This window comes from Microtus ochrogaster, chromosome 1, assembly GCF_000317375.1.
Source record: "Microtus ochrogaster isolate Prairie Vole_2 chromosome 1, MicOch1.0, whole genome shotgun sequence".
Taxonomy (NCBI): domain Eukaryota; kingdom Metazoa; phylum Chordata; class Mammalia; order Rodentia; family Cricetidae; genus Microtus; species Microtus ochrogaster.
In genome coordinates, this window is record NC_022009.1 from 22,198,666 (window position 1) to 22,207,782 (window position 9,117).

Consider the following 9,117-nt stretch of genomic DNA (forward strand, 5'->3'; position numbering starts at 1 on the left):
TCAATTCCTAGCAACCATATGGTGGCTCACAACCATCTGTAATGGGGTCTTCTGGCCTGCAGACATACATGGAAGGAATGCTGTATACATAAAAAAAAAAAAAAAAAAAAAAAAAAAAAAAAAGAAGCTCTTTGGGGGCTGGAGAGAGGACTCAGAGGTTGAGAGCACTGCACCGCCTGCTTGTCCAGAGGTCCTGAGATCAATTCCTAGCAACCACATGGTGGCTCACAGCCATCTATCATGAGATCTGGTGCCCTCTTCTGGGATGCAGGCATACATGATATATAAATAAATCTTTAAAAAAGAAGTTTCTTTCAACTGGGCCTGATGATATAGACCTGTAATCCCAGCTATTCATGAGGCTAAGGTTGGAAGAATCACAAGTTTGAGATCTACCTGGGCTACAAAGTAAGTTTAAGGTCAGCCTGTTCAACTTAAGAAAGTTATTTCAAAATGGAACATTTTAAAGGGGGATGTAGGTCAATTAGAATGCTTGACCAGCATGCATAAATCCCAGAATTTGATACTCAGCACCACATGAACCAAGCATGGAAGTAAAAGTTTGTCATCTCAGCGCTCAGGAAAGTAGAGGCAAAGGGTCAGAATTTCAAATCATCCTTGCCTACTGCGGCAGTTTAAACAGGCATGGCCCCCATAGACTCATGTGTTTGAATGCTTGTCTGTAGGGAGTGGCACTATTCAGGGAGTGGCACTATTCAGAGGTGTAGTCTTGTTGGAATAGGTGTAATCTTTTTGGAGGAAATGTGGACTTGGGCTTTGAGGTTTCCTATGCTCGAGCTACCCACAGTGACACAGTTTACTTCCTGCTGACTTAGGATGAAGATGTAGAACTCTCATCTTCTCCAGCACCGTGCCTGCCTGCATGCTGCCATGTCCCACCAGGATGATAATGGACTGAACCTCTGAAACTGTAAGCATCCTCAATTAAATGTTGTCATTTAAAAGAGTTGCTGTGGTCATGGTGCTTCTTCACAGCAACAGAAACCCTAGCTAAGTCACCTATACTCTAGTTTGAGGCCAGCCTAGGATATATGAGACCTTGTCTCGAAACAAGGCCACAGCAGTGGTGTGGGATTGCTGGGGATATAACGGAGTAGAGTGTGTTCCTACGAAGAGGCCCTATATTTAATGTTATGCTGAAGACAAAATGCTGAACTTCTAAATTAAAGTTGTAAAGATGGTATAAACTCAGGACTGAAGGGTGGCTGGGTTGGCAAAGAACTTGCACAACATGCAGGGAGCACTAGGTTAGGGTTAAACCAGGTGTCAGTGCCTTCCTAAAATTCAGGAGCTGGAAGTAGAAAGGTTAGGAGTTCAAGGTCATCCTCAGATAAGGAGTGCCTTTGAAACAAGCAGGTTGGTCAAAACTGAAGTCAGGGAGGCTGAGGCAGGCATATTGCTGTGAGCTCGAGGCTAGCCTGGTCTATACAGTGAGCTCCAGGCCAGCCAGAGCTACTTGGTGAGAAGTTGTCTCAGAAAAAAAAAGAGTAAATCAAGGTCATCCTTAGCTACTCACACATTGGATTTAAGTCTCACCAACAACCAAGTTATAAAACATCTCTCCTGCCGGGCGATGGTGGCGCACGCCTTTAATCCCAGCACTCGGGAGGCAGAGGCAGGCGGATCTCTGTGAGTTCGAGACCAGCCTGGTCTACAGAGCTAGTTCCAGGACAGGCTCCAAAGCCACAGAGAAACCCTGTCTCGAAAAACCAAAAAAAAAAAAAAATAAAACATCTCTCCTTGTGTTTATGGACTTCCAGAACTAGGCCACCAAACTGTACCTGTGGTCAATATTGGCAGCGGCTTCATGCACAATATTTTAAGGAAATAAATCAACTTAAGTCCAAACTCCTAACAAGACCACCACACTTTACGTTTCAGATCATGTGACTGTCATGAGAACTTAGAATGAATGGGTAAATTTCTCGCGCATCGATCTCTTTTGTCTGTATACAAGGTCTGTGTATCATGTTTTTGCTCCGTGGCTAGGGAGGCCTGAATGGGAGTCAAATATCCTGGAACTGGAGTTATATAACACTTGTTCCCAGCCATGTGGGTACTGAACATTGAGCCTGGGTCCTCTGTAAGAGTAGCCTGTGCTCTTAACTGCTGAGCAGCCTGTGAACGGACAAATTATGCAGAGACATTCCATGTCTTGCTGGAAGTCAGAAAGCAAGTCGGTGGTGAAATCCTGACCAGAAATCAGATGTTTTATCTACCTTTCATTGTCTCTGATTTCAAACACCCCCTTATGGCAAATGTTTATGTGTTCATGTGTTGTGCTAGGGTCTATGTAGCCCCAGCTGTCCTGGAACTCACTATGTAGACCAGGCTGTCCAAAAACCTACAGAGAGACCCACATGCCTCTGCCTCCCAAGTACTGAGATCAAAGGTTTTGCACCACTACACCTGGCCCTAGCAACTGTATTTTTCATTCTTTTTTTAAAAAATTTATTTTATTATGTACATAACACTCTGCCTCTATGTATGCTTGCAGGCCAGAAGAAGGCGCCAGATCTCATTACAGATGGCTGTGAGCCACCATGTGGGAATTGAACTCAGGACCTCTGGAAGAGCAGCCAGTGCTCTTAACTGTGCTGAGCCATCTCTCCCGCCCCCGCAACTGTATTTTTAAATGTGCCTTCAGAAGAGACAAAACCAGCAATGTGTTAGCTAACTATTTGTTTTGAATTTGTTCAAATGATGCTGGAAACCTAGCATAAAAGCAAGGAACACAACAAAGAGAACACAACTGTCAAGTCTGAGTCCTGGGTTTCAGTCCAGTGCTTTTATCTCCTGGGGAGCTACACAATCCTGAGGAGTCCCTTAGCCTCTAAGGCTTCACTGCCTCCTCTGTGAAAGGGGGGTGAGAACAAGGGTTCTGTTTCTTCTCTATGGTTTTCTGTGTTTAAGTCACATGATATTGTTTAAAGATTGATTATTTAATATGTTGTGGGAAATGCGAAGAAACAATAGATTTGTTATTATTGTTATATTATTATCAGTTACTATTATTACTGACTTCTCAAAATGTACAAGAGGCTTTTTTTCATCATAATGCATCAAAGCCATTAAAGGAAGTGTGAATGAATGTTCCTGAAATCTGTGGTGAAACCTTCAGTAGCAGGGCTAGAGAGATGGCTCAGAAGTTAAGAGTATGTACTGCTCTTACAGAGGCCCTGAGTTGGGTTCCCAGCACCCACACAGGGTCATTCGCAACTGCCTATAATTCCAGACCTGGGGATCTGATACTCTCATGCAAGCACTCATCCAACACACACAATTAGAATAAAATAAATCTCATTAAAAAAAAAAACCCAAACCTTCAGTAGTAGCCTTCAGTGGAACAACGGAATCAATTCTATGTGGTTGTTTTAAACATTTATTCTTTCCTAGGTGGACATTACATGAAAACCAAACCAAACAGGGCACTCTTCTTGGTGATTTCCAGCTGACCTACACTGTGAAGAGAGCTAGAGGTCCTCGTGCTGGGGTTTCTCGGCCTCAGCACGGACTCCTGGGGCTGACGGCTCCTGGTCCCAGGCTGTCCCGTGTATAGGAGGTTGTTTAGTGGCATCTCTGGCCTGTATGCACTAGATGTCTGCAGAAGGCTTCACTGCACCCCTCCCCAGGACATCAGCTGTGACAACCAGAAGTGACTGTGGACATCTCCAGCCATCTCCTGGCTGTTGCTCCTGCTTTCCTGGCAGCAGTAAGGAATGCCACAGCTGTCCTCTAACACGTAAGTCTTGCTTAGTTGCTGTTATGTATTTACACCAAACAGTTCTGTTTCTGAACTTCTGGGTTAAGTCAATGCTACTGGTTAATTCACAAGATCTGAAACCAAAGCCTATTTCCCAGGCTTTTTATCCCTATAGAACACTTGGTACACACTGAGTATACAGATTAGGGGTCCTAGATTATTCTCCTTTGTTAACCATCTGGGGTTTGTTTAGCCAAAACACTTCTCTCCCCAGAAACAACATGTCACATAAAGTTAAGCAAATGAAAGTTTAAACTTGTAGTTTAAAAGTATTTAAAGAAGCTGTGGTTATAGAACGCACGGCAATGGCATGTTGAAAAGCTACTTGAGCACCAAGGCTCAACTTCTATCCTATGGCTAAGAATGAAAGCTGTTATTTAGGGGGAAATAAACAATGAGAATTGCTAATCTTTCAGAATCCCAAACAAAGGAAACTCCATTCCAGGAAAGCAATCACAGAAAGGGCAGATGCCTGGCCAGACTTCTTGAAGTGAGTAGTACTCACTTCTTTTTCTTTTTTTTTTTTGTTTTTGTTTTGTTTTGTTTTCTGAGACAGGGTTTCTCTGTAGCTTTGGAGCCTGTCCTGGAACTAGCTCTTGTAGACCAGACTGGCCTCGAACTCACAGAGATCCGCCTGCCTCTGCCTCCCGAGTGCTGGGATTAAAGGCGTGCGCCACCACCGCCCGGCCGACTGGTACTCACGTCTTAAAGCACTGCCTTTGCTGGTTCTTCTTTTACAGTAAGTGGGCAGCTCATGAAGGTCAACTTAAAATAGCTGAAAGCAGAAATACTATTTTAGATATTCTGTGTTTTGAGACAAAGTTTTTTGTTTTTGTTTTTTTAAATGTAATCTTGGCTGGGCTTGAACTCATAGAGATCAGCCTGCTTCTGCCTCTCAGTGCTATAATTAGCAGAATGCATCACCATGCCCAGCTGCTTTAGACTTTGTTCATCGGCTTTCTCAATCTGTCACTAAACTCCTTCTGGGGTCACTCAGATTTTCTGCATTACTGTAGTTTCCATAAACCTCTCCAGCAAACATTCATTGAGCAGATATCTGTTTTCTTCCAGAAGATATTAAAAAGGAGGGAAACACACACTAAGTATCTGTTTTCATGGAGCTAGAAACTGCAGAGTCATACTTGTGTGAGGAGAAGGTCAAACAAAGGGTTTACAAGAAAGCAAGACCACACGAGATCCCTTTGCCCTCAGCACCTTGACCTGGTATTAGAAGAGCTTTCGCTGTGGAGCTGACCGAGGCGTGCATCGCACAAGACCTGCTTGCACGACTTGCTCACTTTTTCACAGGCTTTACTCACATGCCATTTTCTCAGTGAAATCCTCCCTGCCTTCCTTTTTGAAAATTGCAGCTCAGCTGGCTCCATGCTCATTTTCTACTTTTCTTCACGGTGACTTTCTCCTCCCGACTCCCAGTCTCCTCTATTTCCATGTTCCTCCTTTCTCCACTTCTATCCTCACGTTCCTCCACCTACAGGGATTTCTGAGTTTTGCTTCTGATGTGTTTATGGCTAGAACAGTGATAATACACCATAGGTGCTGGATAAACACCCTGAAGGGATCAAAGCAGACCTAATAGCTCAGACAGGTCTGGACCATTTAGCACAGCATAGGAGCTTGACTTCTTTCCAAAGAATTAATCTCCCCACGCCGGAGAACTTGATCCCAAGCTGCCAAGAACAGACTATTTTTCTAACTATGTAGATTACACAGAGGTTTCATTTTGTCCAAATGAGTTAAGTTTTATGCTACTCAAATTAATTTAGACAGTTGTTTCCTTTTTAAAGACTGGGAAGAATACAATATTCTAAATCCACTCTTTTCAGAATTGATTTCTCCAGTAATCTCTTGTTCATTCTCTTCTCCCCAACATAGCCCCTTCAACTGCTCTACGTCTTTGGTACAGGTAATGCGTGCCCATCTCCTGTTACTGTCTTTTCAAAAGTAGTTTTTGGTTTGTTTGTTTCTGATGTCTCCCTGTGTGGCTCAGGCTGGCCTCTAACTCAGATCCTGCTTCCTTCATCTCCTGAGCTTATCACTGTTTCTTTATAACCAGAGTAAACACTGGCCCTCCTGCCAGCCTCCCCAGAGCTTCAGTTTGCTTCTTCCTCATCTTCCATGCCCTCTAGACTATGGGAGACCACCATGCAGGAGGCTCCCGGCCTCATGAGGTACTCACCAGATCCTGTCTGCCTGTTTGCCAGGAGTGCTTGCGCTCACTGTGGATTGCCTTTGCTCTTTGCTCCTTGTCCACCCCATCTGAAACAAGCCTTGCTTCACACATGAGTCACCCTGTGCTAGTTTGCAACTGTGTAGATTTTTGCCAACTCATTCTCTTTTATCTTTTATCATTTATCTTCCATTCTTCCCTTCTCCACCTTTTGTGTGCATTTACTTCTATAATTGCTAAATGCCAACCAACAGAATTATTGCTCCTAGGGCAGAGTTTCCTTTTTTGGGGGGTGGGGGTGGGGTGAATGATGTTTTGAGGCAGAGTTTCTCTGTGTAGCCCCGGTGGTCCTAGAAGTCACTTTGTAGACCACGCTGGTCTCAAACTCAGAGATCTACTCTGTCTCTGCCTCTTGAATGTTGGGATTAAAAATGTGAATTACGGGCTGGAGAGATGGCTCAGTGATTAAGAGCATTGCCTGCTCTTCCAAAGGTCATGAGTTCAGTTCCCGGCAACCACATGGTGGCTCACAATCATCTGTAATGAGGTCTGGTGCCCTCTTCTGGCCTGCAGACATACATTCAGACAGAATATTGTATACATAATAAATAAATAAATATTTTTTAAAAAATGTGAATTACTATTTCCCGACAGGGCAGAAGTTTCTTAAGAACTGAATTCTAGCTGGGCGGTAGTGCCACAGGCCTTTAATCCCGGCACTTGGGGGGCAGAAGCAGGTGGTTCAAGGCCAGCCTGGTCTACAGAGCTAGTTACAGGACAACTAGGGCTGTTATATAGAGAAACCCTGTCTTGAAACACAAAAACAAAACAAAAAAGTGAATTTTAGTGGGGTTTGGTAGCACAGGGCTGTAACCCAAGCACCTGAGAGTTGAGATATAAACATTACAAGTCTGAAATCACCTGGGGATAAAAGAGTTCAAGGCCAGCTGGGCAGCAGTGGCCTTTAATCTCAGCACTAGGGAGGCAGAGGCCTGGTCTACAAGAGCTAGTTCCAGGACAGGCTCCAAAGCAACACAGAGAAACCCTGTCTTGAAAAAAAAAAAAAAAAAAAGAGGGGGCTGGAGAGATGGCTCAGAGGCTAAGAGCACTGCCTGCTCTTCCAAAGGTCCTGAGTTCAATTCCCGGCAACCACATGGCTCATAACCATCTTTAATGAGGTCTGGTTCCCTCTTCTGACCTGCAGACATACACACAGACAGAATATTGTATACATAATAAATAAATATCTTTAAAAAAAAAGAAAGAAAAAAAGAAAAAACAAAGAGTTCAAGGCCACCATGAGCTAAGTAATGAGATTTTGTCTCTAAAAAGAAAATAAATCCTTGAATTTTATTTTTTTACTTACATGGCCTTGCTGGGTGTGCACTGTGTTTGTGAGTGCCTAGAAAGACCAGCAGGTGGCGTTGTTTAGCCCTGAAACTGGAGTTCCAGATAGTCATGAGCTACCAAATGGGTGCTGGGATCCAAACCTGGGTTCTCTTACAAGAGCAACAAGTGCTCTTAGCCTCTGAATTAAGCCATCTCTCCAGCTCTTGAGTTGTTTGTACATTAGATAATCGGTGGACAAGTTAATGATAATTTCCGTTCCTGGGGTGGTCTCTAGAAAGCCGGGCAGTGGTTTTCCAACTAAGTGTCTAACATATCAGCATCAGGCTAGAGTCTAGACCCATAAAGGACATCGGTTTTAGTGGGGAGGCTTACTTAAAAAAAAAAAAAATCAGATGGGTAAACTAATGGCTACAATGTGTTGGGGATAAGTACTCTGGGAGAAATGTGTTCAGGGTGCTAGCTGCTTCGGAGGGGGAAAGAAGGGGGAGGTGATGACTGGGAGGTTAAGAATGAGGCCGAGGTAGATCCTGAGTCAGAGGAAGGCATTAACTTGAAGAGAATTTCTGAGAATCTCAAGTATGCCTAGAAAATACAGGTGTTCCAGAAGAGAGGCCAAATGTCAGGAAGGACAGTTCTGGAGGCCCTAACTCAGGGTTTGAAAGCACTAGGCTTATTTATCGTGTATGGTTCCAGGTAACACCCTGAGGTAATTATTTAGGTCTTTCCACTCCGTCCCTAAGCAAACAGCAGTATAGATCAGCTTGGATAAAATGGCAGCATTTAGCAACAATTGAGAATTTCAACAGGATAAGAGACTAGACAAGTCCATCTGAAGTCCTGAAAACAGTGCCATGTAAACCAGCCTACCGCCAATTCATCTGTGCCTACAGCAAAGCTGTCTTTAACAAGGTTAAACATTAAGCATAGGGCAAGTTTAAAATGTAACTCGGATAACAGTTTTGAACAGTGAACTTAACTACAGGACTAGAAATGGCCAAAGCCACACCAAGCAAAGGAAGGTAGGTCTCAAAGGTGAGTGTGGAAGAGTTCAGCAGTGACTCATCTGGGACCTTGATATCTGAAGACAATGGGCATTCATAACACCTTTTAGGTTTTCAAAGTCAAATGTAGGGCCTTAGACACCCACAAATGCACCCAAAATGCACTAGGGGAACATGCAGTGGGGAAGGGGATACCCGATCCGGCCATCTAACTAACGAGTCCCAGATTTAGATGGTGAGAGCCTGTCTCAAAAAAAAAAAAAGTGATAGGAGAAAATTAGTAAAAATTTAATACTGTTTTTTTAAAAACCTTAAATCTATTTGTTAATATAAGTAAAAGAATTAAATTTTAAAAATTACACTTCACACAGTATTCTGCTCATTTCTATAAGCAAAATCTAATTAAAATTTGAAATAAAAATGAGATACATTCCTGAAAGAGAAAGAGGAAAATAAGCCACAATTTCTACCAGTAAGTAATTGAACAACCTACTAAAACTAAATACTCAGAGTAAAAATACAAACATAAAAGGAACTTTCTTTACATTACATACATTAAAATGTCTCTAACCACAGAGCAGTAGACTGATAAGGTATTCAAGAGGTACTGGTAGTCTACAGAGCTAGTTCCAGGACAGGCTCGAAAGCCACAGAGAAACTCTGTCTTGAAAAAACAAAAAAAAAAAAAAAACAACAACAACAAAAAAAAGAGGTACTGGTAGAAAGTGGTACTACTGACCACCAGCTCAGCTTTGAAAATCACAGACAGACCTAGCCACATGTCATTTGAAACG

General features: G+C 43.0%; 1 protein-coding gene across 1 annotated transcript in view; it reads right to left on the bottom strand.

Annotated features, from left to right (window-relative positions):
• The window catches only part of Entpd5 (ectonucleoside triphosphate diphosphohydrolase 5), a 25,552-nt gene extending 19,492 nt beyond the window's left edge, over positions 1–6,060 (bottom strand). The window contains exon 1 of the mRNA XM_013345985.2: positions 5,982–6,060. The gene's annotated coding sequence lies outside the window, so the exon portion shown is untranslated. The remainder of the gene's footprint in view (positions 1–5,981) is intronic.
• Between the last annotated feature and the right edge of the window lie 3,057 nt (positions 6,061–9,117).